Source organism: Oryzias latipes, chromosome 14 (genome assembly GCF_053564925.1).
Source record: "Oryzias latipes strain Hd-rR chromosome 14, Olatipes_Hd-rR_3.1".
NCBI classification, from domain to species: domain Eukaryota; kingdom Metazoa; phylum Chordata; class Actinopteri; order Beloniformes; family Adrianichthyidae; genus Oryzias; species Oryzias latipes.
In genome coordinates, this window is record NC_136250.1 from 14,704,518 (window position 1) to 14,723,911 (window position 19,394).

Consider the following 19,394-nt stretch of genomic DNA (forward strand, 5'->3'; position numbering starts at 1 on the left):
TAAATAATCATTCATTTCAGTTTTTTAATTAGGTTGGCCTTAAAAAAGCAATTACTGAAAAAAAAATTGGCAGCTAACAATCTAAAAGCCATTTCTTTCTCACTGATTTGACATCAAACTAGCATCGTCACTGCTTTATTTGGAGTTGCTCATATCAAGTCGAACTCCCTGCAAAGCAAACAACCCAAAAAAAGAAAAAAAAAGAAACAACAACGGCGGTGCTTCTCCATGAAACTCACAGATGAGTCATGAGTGGGGCCGTCCTGGGGTTTGTCAAGCCCTGAGAGGATTCTTGACGTTTTTTGGGAGTAGGCGGCAGCGGGGATTGGAAGGGGGCAGCGCAAGGGTCGTGTCTTAACAGGTCAATGCACTTAGCAGTGTAAGCCTCAGCGGTGGGCAAGAAAGGTCAAACCGAGGCCAAGGTTTCACACGCCAACCCGTTCCACTGTAAAATTTTCTCTTGTTCCAAACAAATTGCTCCTTCCTCTCCCCACCTCCGCTCACAGCGCTTGCTTGTCATGATCTTATCTGTCGGCAGAGGTAGTTGAGGCCTGGTGGGAGTTGTGGTGTGACGGGGTATGGCTCCTGTCGCCTCTTTAGCGCCCTATCTTTCCTCGATCTCAAAGCTCAGTTCCTCCATTGCCGTTCGACAAGACGCGACTCGTCGCCAGGCTTGGATGGCTGTGGGTGGGCGTGTGGTTTTTGCATGTGTTAGAAATTGGCTCACGTGACATCAAGGAGTCGTGGATGACAAGTCGACAGAATATAGACCCAAGATGGCACGTGTTGCTCGAACAAAAGCAACGAGAGATGCAAACTGTTGAAAGTCAGCGATGAATAACATGCTTTTCTGAAAGCGGGGATCCTATGGTACATCAATGCCAAATTTGGTGCTTGTGCCACAAAATGCATGATTATTTTAATAACCAGATCCACAATAACACTGCCTAACACTATATTTTTTGAATTTAGATGGTGCTTTATGGTACAGGATGTATTATTTTGAAAGGAAGTGATGTCAAAAAAGAAAAGAAAAAGCCTATTTCACTTGTGTTCTTATTAAATTTATAATAAGAAAACAATAGATAATTTATGTTTATCTTAATAGCAGCAATCACCTAAATACAAATGTGTATTTTATTTTATTAAAGGGTGAAAAAAATAAAACTTTTGGGCTCCTATTGGGTTGAAGTCGATGAGAAATTGACCCAAACGGCTCTTTTAGTGTTAAAGGTTGCAGATCCCTGTTCTAGTGTAAGCAGATGATGTGTAATTAGTTAAATAGAAGTGTATTTATCAACCATCTTCTGGTATTGACAGGGTTTGAAGCATACTTCAGTTTTTTTCCCCCACAGTGATGGAAAGAATCTGCTTTTTCCACATCCATCTCCTGTCCTTGGATCAGATTCTGGAGGTGGAGGGTTATTGTGAGCCAGTGTGAGGAGGAACACATCCAACAAAAAAAAAGAAACAAGAAATATAGCGATGTTCTCATGATGAATGTCCTGCTCATAAATGCTCCACAGAGCCCGTCTCCACCTGCCTCCTACTTTTACAGTACTCCCTGAAACGGGGAGACAGCTTTCCCGCGTGATGGAGGCGAGCAGCTCCCTGCTCACGGCAGAATACCTGCACATCATCACAGCACTCAACCACCACAGTTTATCTTTTTTTTCCCCCGACATAATGGCTTTAAATTGCTGTTGGGTTGTGCTGTTTACATCTGTCTGCTTCTTTGCCATCAAAGCGTGCATGTGCTCGTGCGCGCCTAAGTCCTGCTTTTAACTCTTATCCGCAGGTTTAATTCTCAGGGGGTGAAGTGAGGGCAGGCGGGGTGGGAGGAGGACAAAACCCTCTGCAGGAAATCACAGAAACAGAGGGATAAAAGAGAAAATAAAGAAAGAAGGAACATACAACAGTTTGATAAAGAACTTGACTAAAAAAGGAAGAAAAAAAATAGCTCTTTGCTTCCTGTGCAGAAGGAACCAAAGATGGCTCATGACTAACAGGTTTAATGGAAGGAATTGACATTTTCGTCATGCTTTTCTGTTTACACTGCATGTGTGAGTGTGTGTGAACCATCAACAACAGATAAGAGATTTAGAGAAGTGGATGTGTGGGCTGGCATAAACCCCTCAAGGGTGACTTTTAGACAAACTAATGCCAGCAACATCTGGAGTCCCAGTTTGAAAAAAAAAACCCCAACATTCTCAAGGTCAGCTGTGCCAAGGTGAACAGATTCTCCTCAACAAATCCTCACGTTTGGATCTCCGCCATCATTTCTAGTAACTTGCTAAACGGCACAAAAATGGATGGATGAGTTCAGATCAAGCGTGATGAGTTGGTATTTACGGAAACAAGGGAAATTTAAGTGTTAAACAAGTATCCAGAGTGGATTTGGCTCTTTGACGTTTCCGCAGCACACAGCTGTCACCGTGGCAACCGCAGTCTTAAGGGTAGCAGCTAGAGGGAGAGGGAAATGTGGAAGGGCATGGTGAGCCAAAAACAAATAAAGATGAAACCAAAGGGGGAAAATGGTTTAAAAAAAGAAACGTGTCATATAACTAAAAGAAATGGCTTCAAAATGATGAAATGCAAAGGATTGAAGAGTGATGAGGCAAAAGACAGGATGGGGTTTCTGCTGAGCAGCTGCAGCGTGGCTACTGTATCGCTCCAATACGGGCGATGTCCATGAGCAAGGCTGTGCCAAGCCTGCTGGGGAAGCACTGCGGAGAGAGGAGAGACGGCAAACATCCGCTCTGAGCATGCTCAACAATCAAGGCCAGAGAAAAAAGGAAAACTTCAGCTTTACTAGACTTCACTCGTTCAGCCATGGAGGCTTTTGAAACTTTGAAAATTACAGCCTGACGTGTCTGAAGAGGGACTCATCTAATCTGGGCACCAACTTCCACAGTTCTGGCCACACTAACCCGTGATGGGACAGCTTTGATTGGTACTGAGTAGGCTTGGGCAATGTCCCTTAACATGGCAGTTGACGATGTTTACAGTAAAACATCGGGATGGACGATATCGTCGGGTGGGGGGGTGGGGGTTTAATTTTTTGTTATTATATGATTATTATTCGTTATTTTGCTTTATTACTTTATTTATTTTATTTCCCAACTAATGAAACATCCGCGATGAAAAAATAATGTCCAGTATAAACTGAAGGCAGTGACTTTAACAAAAAACAAACAAACAAACAAAATAGAAAAGAAGTAGTCCGCTCCTGCACTTGATTAGTCAAGTGGACAGAGCGACCGTGTCTCTGAGCAGAGCAGCCGGATTTATGGCTTTGTGTTTGAGGGGAAGGGAGGATGCTTTGTTACGTGTGCACTATGTGTGGGAGACTTCGGACTGCGATTTGTCCCGCAGCTCTGGGAGAACGAGCTACCAAACTCAGGAGAACCTGATTTGTGTTTCCAGTTGTGTCCCAAATAAAGGCTGATGTTATTCCCGCATGGATTTTATGTTCATCAAAGGCTAAATGTCGTTTGCCCCTGTTAGCCTCTCCTAACCCTGGCTTCTTCCAGCTCGGTTTCTTCAACAGAAAAAGCACTGACCACATGGATTAAAATTAAAATGATGAGCGAACAGGTGCTTCATAATAACTGTAACAATAATAAAAGAACGTTTAGAAGATCATTTCGCATGTTACCGAGCTGGCGATTGCATTGACTTCATTTGGTTGGAGCCAGAAGTAAGTCATTTTGGGGCGGCTGTGGGGCAGAGGTAGAGCGGTTGACCTGTGATCGGAAGGTTTGGTTCCCGCCTTGCCTGCCCATTTGTTAAAGTGTTCTTAGGCAAGACACTGATCCTCACATTGCTCCCAGTATAGGTTGGTTTCAGTGTTTGGCAGATCCATCATCAGTGTGTGAAGGAACTGTGACTGTAAAACCCTTTGGGCCTTCTAAGAAGGCAGTAAAGTGCTATATTAGCATACGCCACTTACCATTCTCTATGGATGACATCCCACTCGCTCAGTCCAGTTCTCATATTCAGTCAATGGGATGAACACAGAGAGGATAGCCTGGCAATTCTAATCGTTTTCGTTTTTAGACCAAATAGGTGAAATTGACTAATTTCCCATGGCACACTGGTAAAAAAACACTAATCTTTTGTCTGCCACACAACATATAGAGAAGATTAAAAAAAAAAAGACACAATGGCAACATTGTGAAGTATTCATAGTTTAAAAAGATGTGAGTTTACGCATTGCCAAAACACACAGGAAATATTTGTTTCAATTCAAGGAAACATGATATGGAACAGTCTAAAATGATCAAAAAGGAAGTTTAAAGTTGTGACAAAAATACAAGAATTTAATCTTGTTTTTGTCATTCCAGCTATCCAAACTTAGAAATAATGTCTGTATTATTCTAAACTGAATCTTTTAATGTAAACCACATGCATACATAATATGCTATATTGCCGATAAATGTTTAGATATGTTTACGTTTTTATTAAGTAAGTAAACGAGGCAGAAAAATTAATTTTCTTGTTTCTGTTCGCTTTTACTTCCCGGGTATTAGGACTTGTGTAAGATCTTTTGTTTTTCTTGTTTTATGGAAACAAAAAACAAAACAAAAAAACTAATTTATATCTGGATATCACGCTGCAATGATACGACGGCTGTAAGTGCACGCGTGAGATTCCAACCGCATGATCTCTCCCTTAAATCTCCAAAATCTCATCCTCATCATCCGGATAGCAGCGCCTGAACCTTTGGGCTCGACTCCCAGTGAAGTCAGCGTTGAATCCTTCATGCTGGCTGTGCATGCAGACACAGATACAATTGTGCAATTTTCCTTCTTCCATCACTGAAAACTGATGCCTATCTCTTTGGCTTTGGTCTCGGTCATGTGAGGGAGAAAAAAAAAAATTGCGAGAACAACGTTTAGACGCAAAAAAGCCACAAGGATGTCAGCTTCCACTCATAAAATAAATCTGGGATTAGTTTTAAAATCGAGTTTACTGCTTTACAACGACATTCCTTCACTGATAATGAGGGGTCAGTAAGTTGGACAATAATAGTTCATTGTTAAGATATTAAAATAGCACAAATATCTTGGATGAAAGCACCAGTTTGATCCTCTTATGCTAAAATCCGCTCTATCTTCTTAAGGCTGCCTGATTAAATCTTCTTCCCTGTGTTATTTTCTTTCTTTCAAACTTATTTATTTGGAGTCCTGTCTGTCTCAGGACCTGTCTCCCTCTCTAGCGTCTGAAGGACAGATAAAATGGGAGCAGATTGTCTTGAACTAGGAGGCTGGAAACGGATCTTCTCCTCTTCTGCTCTTTCTCTCGCACTCTCACCCAGATGAATAGACAAACAGTCTCCCACATGCTCTCACAGTTTATCAAACACACACCCACATAGGACCAGGTCTTCACGCAAACACATATGTGCTCGCTAAACCAAAGAGAACAACAGATACTCCATCTAAGTGTCCTGGGGGCTGATGAAGTATACACTGTGGTCCTCGAACACAAACATATCCCATCAAACACGCTCAGAGGCTTGTAAACTCACAGGTGCATCCACATGTAAATACCGTAAAGGCTGGCTGATGTCTTCACAAGGGACTTTCCCCACTTACTGCAGTGTGCCTAATATAAACCCGCCCCCCCCTTGCCCCGGATGGTGCGACACCAAACTTTGCGTTGGACTTTTAAGATGCAGCCGGTGAATCACAACAGCACAACTGAAGTTGTTTGTTTTTTTCCATTACGCACACGATGACGGAGCTTATCACAGATCCCAGCCGCTGTTACGCCGCATCGTTTTTAAAATCAACAGGAAGTGCTGTTTTCATTATGGATATTCATTAACCCAAGTCTGAGAAAGCTCAGGCTTTCACAAGAAACAGCTTCTCAAATAAATACTGAATCTTAAGAAAGAAAAGAAGATTAAAAAAACCCTTAAAATAATATTCTCAGGAACATTTAAATTAAACAGCAAAATAATCTTAGTTTGAGAAAACGTGTGTTAGTGACTCGAACCTTTTTCTTAACCTCGTATGTATCATATTTGATACACATATTTTAAAGACCCCCATCTCATTAGCATGATCCCAACTTTCCTTAAAATTTTGGTCCATGTTGTCTGCACTGTAGTTCACCATTATTTCACTAGGGGCAGTAGAAGGGCTTTTCCTACTCTTTTCAAAATGGCTGTGTCCAAATCTTGAAAACACTTTTGGAGGGAAATGTTTTGCTATTTTTAAAAACTTTACGATGAGAATAACTCATCTACTATTATCTTTTGCATGTCTTATTACTGCACTGAAAGAACACAAAATGGGTTCACATTTAGTTCTTTATCATACAGCAGCTATAGGTTAAAATGTGTGAGACAGACAGTAAAAAAGCTGATTTTTTTTCTGAACTCATGTCTATATTTTTGCATCTTTGTTTTAAAATTATTGTGAGCATAAATGTAGCAAATCCCCCAAGAAATCATAATTGATACCATCTATAATATAAAAAAGATATAAAATAAATTGCAATTTTTGGTGTAGACCTATTTTATCAAATGATTAAAAAAAAAAAAAACAATGTAATTGTTAATTTCAAAGAAGACATTTTTTTTCTGTTAATTCTTTGTTACAGAGGGTTTTACCTGATTAACTTTTAGCTTCTTTGTGGCTTGCTAATCCACTGTACAGCGGCTAACATGCTAAATGCTAAAAATTGGCATTTGCTAGACAGTATCACAAGTAAAACAAAAATTCAGTGATATTGCAATTTAATGTGGATTTCGTCAAATGGTTTGAAAACATCTTAATTCTCAAAAAATGTGAATTTTCTTTGTAGTGGGCTTTCCAGGGTTCAAATAAAAAATCCTGGTAAGACCTTTTTTCATACCCCATTGGCCGATTTTTTCTGCTTATCTAAAGAGAATCTGCCACTGAGGTGTGTGTGTGTTTTTTTAAGGGGCCTGTTTTTGCAGTGCATGTCTCAACAGAAATTAAACACAACGTTACCAAAATTGGACATTTTTGTAACTGATTCAGCCAATTAAGCGTTCAGACTTGGTTTAAATGCCTGAAATGTGTGTGTCAGTGCACAGCCTTTATCAACTCTCCCCTTTGAGAAAACAGACAAGCGTCCGCTTTCTGCGTGTGCATTCTTCACATCAAATCAAATTCCTTTTACACTCTGCACTTGTCCGTTATCTGCAGAATGTGCTTTGAGAGAAACACAAACATGTCAGGATGGGGACACTGGGATGCGTTTCATGCTGAGTAAAACCAGCATCTTACTTGAAATCATGAAGTCATTTACATTTCTGCCTTTGTGGCAAAGGCCTTATCGCTCTGTTTGTTTCTCACTAAAGTTGGCTATTCTCGGAAAACAAGTTTTGTATCGTGCTTTGAGCCCACATTAAGGAGAACTCAAAGCGAGTGAGACTGATAAGTGGACAGACGTGTGGGCTCATGATGGTGGCAGGATGGCCTCATGTTGAGCTCTGGCAAGCCAGAGATGGCTGACAGGAAGCCAGGGCCGTGGTTAGGTCACTTTAAAACAACATGAGAACAAAACAGACTCCCTAAATCCCTGTACACATTAAATCTATCCCCAACTACTTCGGCGATACAGAAAACCAGAAGTAACGTGGGAAGGGGGGGGCGATAGAGGTCTGATGATGGAAGTGAAAAACAGAAGCTTGAGATTTAGCTGCGACGTTGCTCAAACGGTCGTAATAACACTGCAGCGAACAGTGTTTTCATGGGAAACGGTGAAGCACTCAGGCATGGGTGAATGCATCGTTTTTCGTGGTCAACTCTTTGTTGTTGAACGTTGGCTCTTTGGAAGCTCGAGGCAGGTTTGCAAACTTGGTGTCATTTAGACTACAGGGAAACAAGGCTCGACAATGCATGGACAAAAACATCCCTGCAGATGTGATGGGGGAAAAAGCGGGCAAGATGGACTAAGGCTACTCTGATCTCTCTTGCTTTCACAGTCTACAGTGAGGAATGCTGCCTCTCATTTAGGCTAAAACAACCCCGGAGTGAAGGGTATCAGTATCACCGGGGAGCTTTATTCCTTCCTCCTGTGTCTGCATTTGCTGCAGCGAGGTGATGGCTATTGTGCTGGTCTGTGGGCCAGCTGGGACGCATCTCAGTCAGCACACACACATGAGCACCGTTTGCACTGCGCTACTCACTATCTTTCAACAACAAGCTGAGCAGAGACCAGACGGAAAGAGGTCCTATTTATGCAGGAAGATAAATACACTTCTGCACCCCGGTCCGGTCCCTTCCAGATTGGAGCAACACAATAATGAGCGGGAGCGCTGGTGGAAGGTCAGAAAAAAGCAGGGGTAAAGGACAGAGGAACAGCCTGCTAACAAAACACATACCGCCAAATGTGTCATACATGCAGGACTAATTGTAGTCTGCATGCTTTCAGTAGCTCGCTCATGGAACAATTTGTTCACTCGCTGTCAAGACGGATTTTCATTCATTTGTAGCTAAAAAATAAAATAACGTTTTTCTTTAAAATCATTACTGAGGAAAACTTGTTGCATTTGTTTTCTCAAATCACTGGAGGAACTGATATACTGTGATTGTTTATCACTGCAACAACTGACTCTTAAGAAAGTAAAAATTCATGAAAAATCTCTTATTTTCTGTCTTACAAGAAAACTAATCTTATCTAGAAAGTTTTTCAATAGCAAAATAATCTCAAGCCTAGTTTTTTTTTTCCACTGAGCGCTACGGCATGGTCCAGTATTCCTTATAAAATGGGCCCATTAAACCATACCATTTTTGGGCCCCCATCGGTTGTAGTAGGTCCATAGAAAGATGGAATGGATCAGTTTGGGCGGAGTTACGAAGAAATCCGTTGATTGACGGAAGGTCAATATGACTAAAACAGCGCCAGCGTATTCCTCTATGCAATATTCTTTCAATCAACATTAAAGGACTTGTTTATACGAAGCACCAAAAGCCAAATGAGCTGCTGGATGACCTCAATTTTTTTTTTGTTGATAGCCTTGCGTTGGCTGTAAACAAGTTATAAACCGCTCAGTGGAAACTTTAGTTTGAGAAAACATATCTTAGTGACTGGAACTGTGTTCTTAAAATAGGACTTCTTGATGAGACCACTTTTATAACCTATCGGCAGATTGGGTTTTATTTTTCTTATTTAAAGAAAATCTACTAAGAGGGTAAGAATTTTTAACTTTTAACTTATTTCCAAGGGGCTTGTTTTTGCAGTAGCATTCATTCAGTAAATACAATTGAATACCTGTGCTCACATGTTGACAGGTTGTGCTTCTGTGAGTCTGCAGTGTCACTCGGTCAGCTCTTCCTCTTATTAGATAAGGTAAGATAAAGCTTTATTGTCATTGTACACTTGGTACAACAGTACAACAAAATTTCATTAGAACACAGAGTTTGGCTCTTCAACCTTCGAATGCATGTTTTTTTTTTAATCTGTTGAAATAAACTTTGTTGTATGACTTTTTGTTGGTCCACCTCCAAGCACTGCTATCAAGCCATTCCATTCTACGTTGAGTCTTTTCATTTTAAGACACACATCAATCAACACCTACAACATACCTAAGGAAACAAACCTTCTCCCTGGATGTGTAGTGTGTGTGTGTGATGGGTGAACATGGCCGGACACGTCCCTTAAACACATTGGGAGGCGCCCGGCAGGAGAGGCAGCCCCTCTTTTCAACACTTTGGCACGCTGCGCACAAACACAGTTGCCCTTCCCATGGTCCTTTTGTTCCCCTCGTTTCTTTAAGTTCCTGTCATGGACACTGTCAGCTTTCTGTGGACAGCTTCATCAGACTTCAGGTCCGACGCGCACCATTCTATAAGATTTTTCACTTGGACGCAACTCAGTCTTGAGTCGGTCTGGGATTCTCAACCCATGCAGGGAAACATGCATCCGCATGCCAGCTGAGAATTAAAGCAAATCTGCTTTGCAGAAATTTAGACTGTTGCACAAAGAAATACTTAAAGGAACTTGCAAGTAATCGCAGTTCTGAGAAAAAGTTTAAAGGCGAACAAAAGTTCCTTGGGAAACCTTTCGACTTTAGTCAAATTTGAATGAGATCAAATCATTTGGTCAAGAGTAAACAGGCATTAGTTAAAGACCCACTCTGATGAAGATGGTCTTTTTAGCATGCTCTTGTAGCAATTTTCTGATGATGGCGGACATATATAAAGAAGTTTAAGTACAAAATTGAAAAGAATGGAGTATTTCTTTTTTCAAATTACTGTGACTCAGGAGCAGATAAAAAAATGCAGTTTGAAAAAGATGGTAGTTGTGACGTAGAAAATACAAATGCAAGCGGAGACCATTCTGATGTATCTGCTTGCAGACAAACTGATTCATGTATGTCCTTATTTTCCTCGTCTGACGTGGCTTCTGGCTCAAAACTGTCCAGCTGGACAGTTCCAATATGGCTCTGTGTTTCTGTTGTAACTGTAAGGTTGGGGGTGTGAAGGGTTGTAAGCTAGTGGGAGAGAGTGTAAACAGAGAGCTCTCAGCAATGGAAAGTGAGGTCGGCGTTGCTCTGTGCCAACTCACTCACCCAAAACTCATGCTACATTCGCACCACCCTAGGCTAAATCAATCATTTAAACACGCGTTTCAGGGTTCTGCTTTCAAAACTCTCAGGTTCATCGCTATGCACGCTTTTAATCTGTTTTGGGGCTCTCTGTAGAAAATAAGGTGCACTGAAAGTTAAACTGGGAGAGCTTTGACCAGTCAGGGACTTAGATTTGGTTATGACGTTTGGGAGGTGTCCCTTTTAGTTCACGGAAGTGCCAACTTGTTGTAAATAATCTGATCATGGAGAACAAGTTCATAATTGCAGTTTGTCCCTGGAATTACATGACACCAAGTCTTTTATATCAGAATAGAGCTGTGAAACAAAAAGCCTGGAGCAAGATTCACAAAATTTGCACCGTTTCCAAATTTCCACCAAGCCTCTTCCAACTGTAGGTGGCGGACATGTGGTGGTATTGAGCGATAGTCCAGTGTGAACACGATGCTAACAGTGCGTTGAGTATAAGCATAGCATCAGATAAACTCCTGCCGCTCTGCAGAAACTATGTCCAAGAAATTTTTGGCTAAAAAAAAAGAAAATCATAATGAAAATATCCCTGGGAACACTTGAAAAATAGATTAAAAAAAAGGTCAGAGTGGGACTTTAAGTAAAAATGGTCCCACCTGTTTGAATGGGTTTGAGCTCAAAAGGTCTGCAAGATCCAGTTTCCATCAACTCATGAGACAACAAAGCATTCTCAAATTCACAGATAAGATCAAGAAAAGGCCACAAACTGGTGCCGAGTGAGAGCAGCGACCTGTAGCTGGGGGATTATATTATTTAAACACCAGTATGTCGTCCGTAGCAAAAGGTTATCCCCTGTATCATCCTTCACTTTCCCTCTCTTTGTGAATCCACCCGACACCTCAGTGATGGAGCGCTGTAACCAGGAAGTGCCAGTGACAGCAGATGATCAGGTTTTGTGCGCGGGTCACTGTGGAAAGTCATTTCCTTCAGGCTACATCTTTAAACAAACTAGAGCACTGACACAAACACCTACACGCAGCTCACAGCACAATGCCGTACTGTGTGTCAGAGACGTCATCATTCTAAAACCTGTAACAATAACCTACAGAACAGTAAAGTTCCTTTATTGCTTGATACTGATTCCTGACTTTTTTTTAAGCGGTTTGATGCTATGAATAAACTATTTTACTGAGAAGAAGGAGTTAAGGTGACACGCCATTATGTGCAGCCGATTTCTGAGCATTTATGTGATGTGGCGTGCCCGCAGATAGGCGGATCACGAAGCAAACAAACACGTAAAAGTGTTTCCTGCCAGCTTTACCCTCCCTGTTCTGACTGAACAGCCGCAGATTACCTCCTGAACATGCCAGAACGCTGTTGATCCTAACTTTAATTTGTGTTTTCTTGACAACTCCGGCCCCCAGCCCTTTCTCAAAGGCAGTTCTGCATGTATTCATCATGTCTGAATTTCATTTCACCTGCCAAGAAAACAAATTCCAAACATGGAGGGAAGACGTTTTTCAATGCCAAAGTAACCAGTTTGATACTAGAGCCCGGCAATCTTAGCAAGTTTGAGATTTGAGCTGTTTTTGCATCGATCCATATCTCCTAGATCCGCTGAGAAGTGGTCGTAATCAAAGCAAGATGCGTCCAATGCGCTGTTCAAGAACTCATCTCCTCCAAGAGTAAACCACACCCCAAAATGCAGCTGTTTTGAAAAAAAAATCACATTGATTTATTAAGCCAGCTTCCACCAGTTGAGATTTTAAAGGGTTAATTTTGTGCTGCTCCACTGTGCACAGAAAAGGAAGAGGTTTTAAATATTTAATTGCATGCACTGGCTACAGCCTGTAGAGGAGGAATAATGCAGCCCAAAGATAGCTGCAAATTGCTGAATGATTCAAAAGCCTGAAACTTTCTCTGGCTTCCCAGAGCCAGACAACTCTAGTCGTGAAAAGAAAGCTGATATAAACACTTTAAACATCACTACTCCTTATGACATAGTGAGCACATGTCCTGTGTTTGACATTTTCCATTTAAGCTGTTATTCTGTGTTTATACTTACATCTGATTTCAGTATTTTTTTTTTGGCACAAGCCTCATCATGTTTCTCACAAACTGTTTCTGAGGGATCAGCCTTATTAAAAAGGGACTTACTGCTTGTATCTTAGGAATATTTAGCACAGGAGCAGCTGTGTTTATCTGTGCGTGGAGTTACTAAAGGTCACTTCTTTCTCCAAAGTGGAACATTGTGCACGATTGTTCTTAGTTTGGTGTAAAGATTCGCAGAAAAATGACCGGTAACGCTGTTGGATGCGACAGAGGTTGTACCGCACAAGCCTTCGCTCCGTGCCCTGCAGACTGAGGGTTTGAGAGTGCTTTTGACTCGGTTCCAGCTGCAGGCCAGCTGCTCTAACAACTGCTGGGACATTCCTAATGGACTCATCCCTCTCAACTTTTCTGTGTTTCTCCTGCTTCCTGATCCTGATCATATACTGCCTCATTGTGGTGAAGCCAACATTGTTCAATGAATTTAAAAACCTGGAAATGTAGAAAGATAGAATCTGTAATATGTTTTTCGTTGTTTTAACTATAGAACTTTTTTTTCTGTTTATTAATTTAAATTTTTGATTTCATTTAATTGAAAAATGTAACCAGAAATCTCAGGAAAAAAAGCTTGTAGTATTTTTTTATCCCCTAGTCTCGCCATCAGATCATAAAATCTCTTATAAAAATAGCAACAGACTGTTTTCTGATATTAGAAAGTACTTCCGTCTATTAAGACTCAGCGGATTAAACATGAACTCGAACTCAACTGCTAAATTCTGACCTCATGGATTAATACCTAATATAATACTGGAGGAAATGCAAGCTGTCATCAGTGAAAATGATCAAATTGCAGTCTAAATAGCTTTACAGTTCTGAAGCCTGCTTTAATCTCACTATACGAGTTCAAGACAGAGATTATGGGAGATTATTTGCCGTCAGATTAGAGGTCAACTAATCTGCACTCTTCACCGCCATCTGACCGAGTCGTGTCAGATTTCAGCCAGCTGATGATCTGAGAGAAGAAGTCATGATCAGGTTCTGGGGGGTTGGAGTTTGAATGTTTTCTCATCATGTGATAAAACTGGTTGGAATCCCCCAAATGGATAACTGAAAAAAGTGCTCCCAAATAAAAAGGAATCAGCTTGATGTTCTTGTGACTACACCTGCAAACAACAATCAATACTTTGAAGGTAAACTTCGGGGTTGAGATACACCAGTGTTGGGCTGTACCATCTGTACATCATGTATATTGATGAGCTTCAAGGCTTCTGGGAGAATGTCTTTAGGAAACATGAGACAAAACTGGAGGGTTTTCCCACATAAGTTTCCGTTTATAAATACACAAATGAAACACTATGGCTACCCACTGTGAAACACGGAAGAGGCTTGATCATGGTTTGGGGCTTCCTTGAATCATTTGGTACAGTATGTCATAAATCCCTGCAGGTTTAAAGACCCACTTTGATGAAACTCATTTATTTTGTCTTTTTATTAGGTCCTTGTGGATTTGTTTCTCATTATGGAGGACATAAATAAAGACATTTAAGCTAAAAATGGCATTTTTCGAGTGTTGCTTTATTTAAATCTTTGTGAATCAGGAAGAGATGCAAAAAAAAAGAAGCTGGAATCTGGAGGATATTCCTCACCATATTAGTTGCAGCGGTATTTTTAGGTTGGGAGTGTGAGGGGCTATAAGCTAGCGGGAGAGCACGTAAACAGAGCTCTCAGCAACAGGGAAGAGATGGGTGGGGGGTGAGGAGGGGGGGGTTGCTTCATACCAACAGACCCCCCCAAAACATAGAGGCCAATTTCTGACAAACTCCTGTCGCTCTGCAGAAACTACGTCGTAGAAAATGACACCGTTTTTTTGTTTTGGCTAAAAACGGCATAATCATAATTAAAAGACCACTTGGAACTCTTTGAAAACAGATCAAAAGATGATCAGAGTGGGCCTTTAAAAAATCTCAAAATCTGTTTGAAATTTTGGAGCAATATATGCCGTCACAAAGCCACAGATTATGGTTCCTCCAACTAACTAATCATCCAAATCGCACAGATCAGAATACCCGATTGTGACTACAGTTACTATTCTGAAGCGTCTAAATGCGAACTGAGCTCCACTAAAGCGTGGAAGGAGCGGAAACCTTCAAGTCAGAGACAGAAGGTCACTGCAGTCGTAAAATATTGGCACCAGAATTTACATTGACAGATGCAGAAATCTCTTATTGACAGTTACAGAAAATATTTGATGGCAGTGATGGTATTTAAGGTGGAGTAACAAATGGTTACGTTGGGGTCCCATTTCACATGATTTAGATGTTAAGATTTTTGAAATAATTCTGCTAATTGAAAAGCAACTGTAAGGAGAATACACCCCCCCGCCCCATTTCATGATGACCATGAATCAGAATATCACTGAGAATTTTTCCAAAATTCATAAATCACTTGTTTATAAACTATTGCAGTTTGTTAACAGTCTCACTGAATCGGTCTGCAACTTTCTGCTGCAGCCTCATTCTTTCTGCTTATCCAGCTGATCTCAGAGTAAGCCTATTGTTCGACTAAAGCCCAAACGAAAATCGAAATCTACGTCACAAACGTATAATCATTCAAAGCATTGTTTTGGTGTTTGGTGCAGTCAAATACTTTACTAAGAAGTCATTCAAACTATGTCAAGTATCCGTCACAGTCGAGTGGTCGGTAATCTCACACAGAGGTCCAGTGAGCCTGTGAGGTGGGAGTATTAAAGCAGGACGTTAGAACGGGAGCTTTCTTCATGTCACAAACACAAGTTTCACATGTGAAACCAAACAAAAATATGATGGGAATAGAGTAGAACAGCAGCTATGGAGTATTAAGGCTGTTCTCAGCTCTGCAATGACCTTCTCAGTTTTGCAAATCTTTTTGGAGAGTAATCCTGATAATCTCTATGCTCACATTTTCCTGGACTTACGTTGGAGCAATGAAGTATTAAAGGAGGGGATTTTAAAAAAACGACAGCAAAGACTTGCTTAACATTTTCTCTGAATATGACATGCTGTTTCAGACTTTGACTTTTTTTTTTAAACCTCATTTTCCCTCAAAACTGGGACTGAAGGGATTATTATGGGACGCCGCCGTCACCAGCAGGTGCGGCTGATGTCAGCTGTGGCGCGATCACACAGGATGTGTTCGTCAAAGCCGTGCGAGGGCGAAATACCAGCCGAGATGCTGTAGGCAGACATCTTGTGTGATAACCTTCATGATAACTCCACTTCCAACAATATTTGGCTGTGATCATTTTATCAGTATGAAAAAATTAGCTGCTAAAACGTAAAATTCTGTACTTCATCCCAGTCAACAACATGGATGCAGGGAGGTGAGGCAAACAGATCTAATAATTCCAGATCAATCCCTTTTTGAAGCTTTTTCTTTTTAAATTATAACATTAATTATCAAAAAAGTCATAGTAATGCAGTAAAATTTTACCAAATCAGGCACAAATTGATTGTATTTAATACTCCTGTGACAGCAGATTTTCTTTATCACTGGTATTCAATTTCTATTGTAACGTATTTATTCGGAATAAAGACAGCATTTATAGCCCCTTTGTAAACTTTCTTTTCTTTGCTTTCTTATATATCTTGTTTCTTTAATAAGCCCCTGGGTATTATAGTAATATAAACCTCATATGAGCATTCATCTCCATTTAAAACAAGCATGGAAGGACTCCTGTTTATGCAGTTGAGCATGTCTGAAGATTTATAATCACACTTTTGTTCTCCAGTCTAAATTAAAATATACAATGCAAACAAAGAAACAAAAATTAATTTATCAAATTTATAAGAAAAAAAAGTGTCAAATGTGGCCCCAATAAATAAAATCGAAATGATGTTTATCTCTTAAATAAAATGAGAATTGTCAAATAATAGGAAAAACCGCCGCTTTGGATCAAATTTATGAGGCATGTTGAAGTGAAAGAGCTGCTAAAGAGCTTCAAATAAAATCCCCGACAGTAGAAAAGGGCAGCGTGTTTTACTGATGTGCCCCATAGTAAGTCATTGTCAAGCTAATATGAGAAATGAATCCCATCACTAGACTCAGATAAAAACGAATGGAGCGTTGCAGCGATGAGGAAAGTCCTCTTCCACATTCGCTTTGTCTCCTTTTCTGTCATCTGTGGGCTTCAGTGAGGTCACCAAACTCAGGCAGTAAAGTAAACCCTTTGCTCTGCAGCAGCAGCTTTGTGCAAACTTGGAATAAGCAATTCTCCCAACAAATTTGAAGTATAGAAGTAGTACCATGGTAGCACATGTTACTTCAAGACATCTTCAGAACCCACTGAAACGCTCTCAGGGTTACGGGGTCACTGGAGCTGACCCAGCTACCGACCGGGTCGGCAGTCTGTTGCAGAGCCACACACTCACATTTTAAGAAACATCCATTAATCTATGAAGCACGTGTTTGGACTGTCAAAGGAAGTCAGAGTGCCCAGAGAAAACTCACGTAGTGTGTGCATTGGGGAGAACATGCAAACTCCACACAAAAAGATCCCAACCGGCATTTGAGCCTTCCTACTGGAGAGTGCTAACCATAGCACCACCATGCAGCCCACTTCCAAACACCTTCCAAACACAGCAGAAAGAAAACATTCCTTATTGTACAATAACTGCCTCAGAAATGTCATCTGCAGCATGAATTCAGTAATAATTTTGAGTTCTTTTCAATTAAGAAATATGTTGTTACACAAACACAAAAAAGTTATTTTATTTTTATAACTTTTACTTTGGAAACTGGAATTGATTCATTTTAAGCAATCAAAACAAAAAGAAAAAATTAAAGTCAAACAAATGAAATAAATATGTATACATGAAAATATTAAATGTAGTATAATTAGTCATGATTTGACTGGAATATAATTACAATTATTAAGTTATGAACAAGATAAAAGAATGCACAAATACTTATATTTACATACCGTGTGATTCATAATGTGAGAAGATCCTAACCTCATTTGTCACGTCACTGGCTTGGACTGCATTTTCATTTTTGGAAAAAAGAGCCATTTCACTTTGGTTCTTTACGCCTTTTTCTATTCTAACCTCAAAGTGAAATGAATATGTCCAGGGGCAGAGCTACAGGGGGCAAGGGGTGACAGCCCCCCGCAAAGAGCTTTGCCCCACACTTACCCCCCTCCCTCCAATTAGTGAGTCAGTATAATTATTCACAAAGATCCATAAATCTTCAATACAAGCTTCTTTAAGCAGTGCAAAAGTAACAAAAACAAATTTTGATATTAAATAAAAACAAAAATTATATTAAACCGGTTAGAGATACGTATTTTTGAATTCTTTCATTTGTAATGCCCCCCATATAAAATGTTGTGGCTCCATCCCAGGATACGTCTATTTTGCAGATTTAACAGCCTTTGACATCCTCAACGAGGAAACAAAACTGACTTTTCAGGAAAGTCTTTTTCTTTTAATTATTTCAGATTGTTTCTGCGATTTTTTTTGAATGGTTGCTTTTAGGGCAGGTCTGAAAAACACTTTTCTGACTGTTATAAATAACATTACAAAGTGGGTAGTAGTAATAATAAGTACTTCTACTAAGTCTGTTTATGTAGTTCTATGTTTTCCTGCACCATAACCCTTACTTTTGAAGCTAGAAGAAGAAGCTACATTGACTTACGGTACTCATAACTTTTACAAAGTTCATGACTTTAGTTTGGGTATTCTGTTCGCCTCTGGTAACACCTCACATTACTGGGTTGCAGCAATCCCGTAATGCAACACTTTTTGAATGCGTCAGTCCAAACACCAGCAAAATCTTCCCGTGTAATCCTAAATCGTAGCTACGCTTCAGTCCATCTTCTCAGTACAGATTTCATTCGTTAGCATGTCCCTGTTCTGCAGCACTCAAGCAGAAGTCACAAGAACAATGACAAAGAGCCAGAAAGATATAAGAACTACAAACAACTTACAAGATAATAGGTGAAATATGGCGGTTCATTGATAAAAAGTAACCTTTTCTGAGTTTTCAGAGTGTGCAGCAGAGCCGACTTAGCTTTTAGCAGCCCCTCAAACTGCTCATAGAGCCACACACCCAACAATCACACATAGTCTATTCTGAGTGACTCCTTCAATTCACGCAAAGATGCTCGGGGCAAAGTCTCCTTGTCTAACACCTCTGCCAGCACAGCTGCGACCTGCATGCGCCAACACTTCACTGTGACCCGTTGGTGCCGGTGGGCGTGAGCCTCCACTACACCCTCTACCACACCGCCGTCTGTCTGAAAGTGAAAGGGACAAATGAGCTACAGAAAAAAAAAAAAAAAGTTAGGAACACGTTTGTCGGTCAAATACGGAAGTGTGACGATTTTTATCCTGAATGCACCCCCACATATTTACACAGAAAATATAATTCGATACGTTTCACTAGGCTTTGGATTTAAGATGGATCTTAAGGATTAAAAATACTTTCCCGATTTAAAGTGAAAAAAAAAAGGCTGCACGGTAGGAGGAAAACCTGTGATGTGCAATACTGTTGCACAAATAGAGCGATGACGATATGACTTGTGATAAATGAACAAATAGCAAAACAAAAAAAATCAGTAATTTCCATTTTACTGCAACCGTTTCATTTAAATAAAAGTCAACACAACTTGTTTATTCTCCAAACGACCTTCGTCTACATAGGAGGCGGGCATCTTCCATAAAATGGCTCGAATGTTCAATCACATGAAGGCATCCGTCTGATTGGTCAAATGCATGAAGGGCTCAATATGATTAGCTAAAACCTTTGAGCGGCCATAAGGTTGTTCTAG

The 19,394-nt window shown here is 40.4% G+C and overlaps 1 protein-coding gene across 4 annotated transcripts in view; it reads right to left on the reverse strand.

Annotated features, from left to right (window-relative positions):
• Positions 1-19,394, reverse strand: part of nrg2a (neuregulin 2a) — a 76,199-nt gene that overhangs the window by 50,873 nt on the left and 5,932 nt on the right. The gene's annotated exons all lie outside the window — the stretch shown is intronic.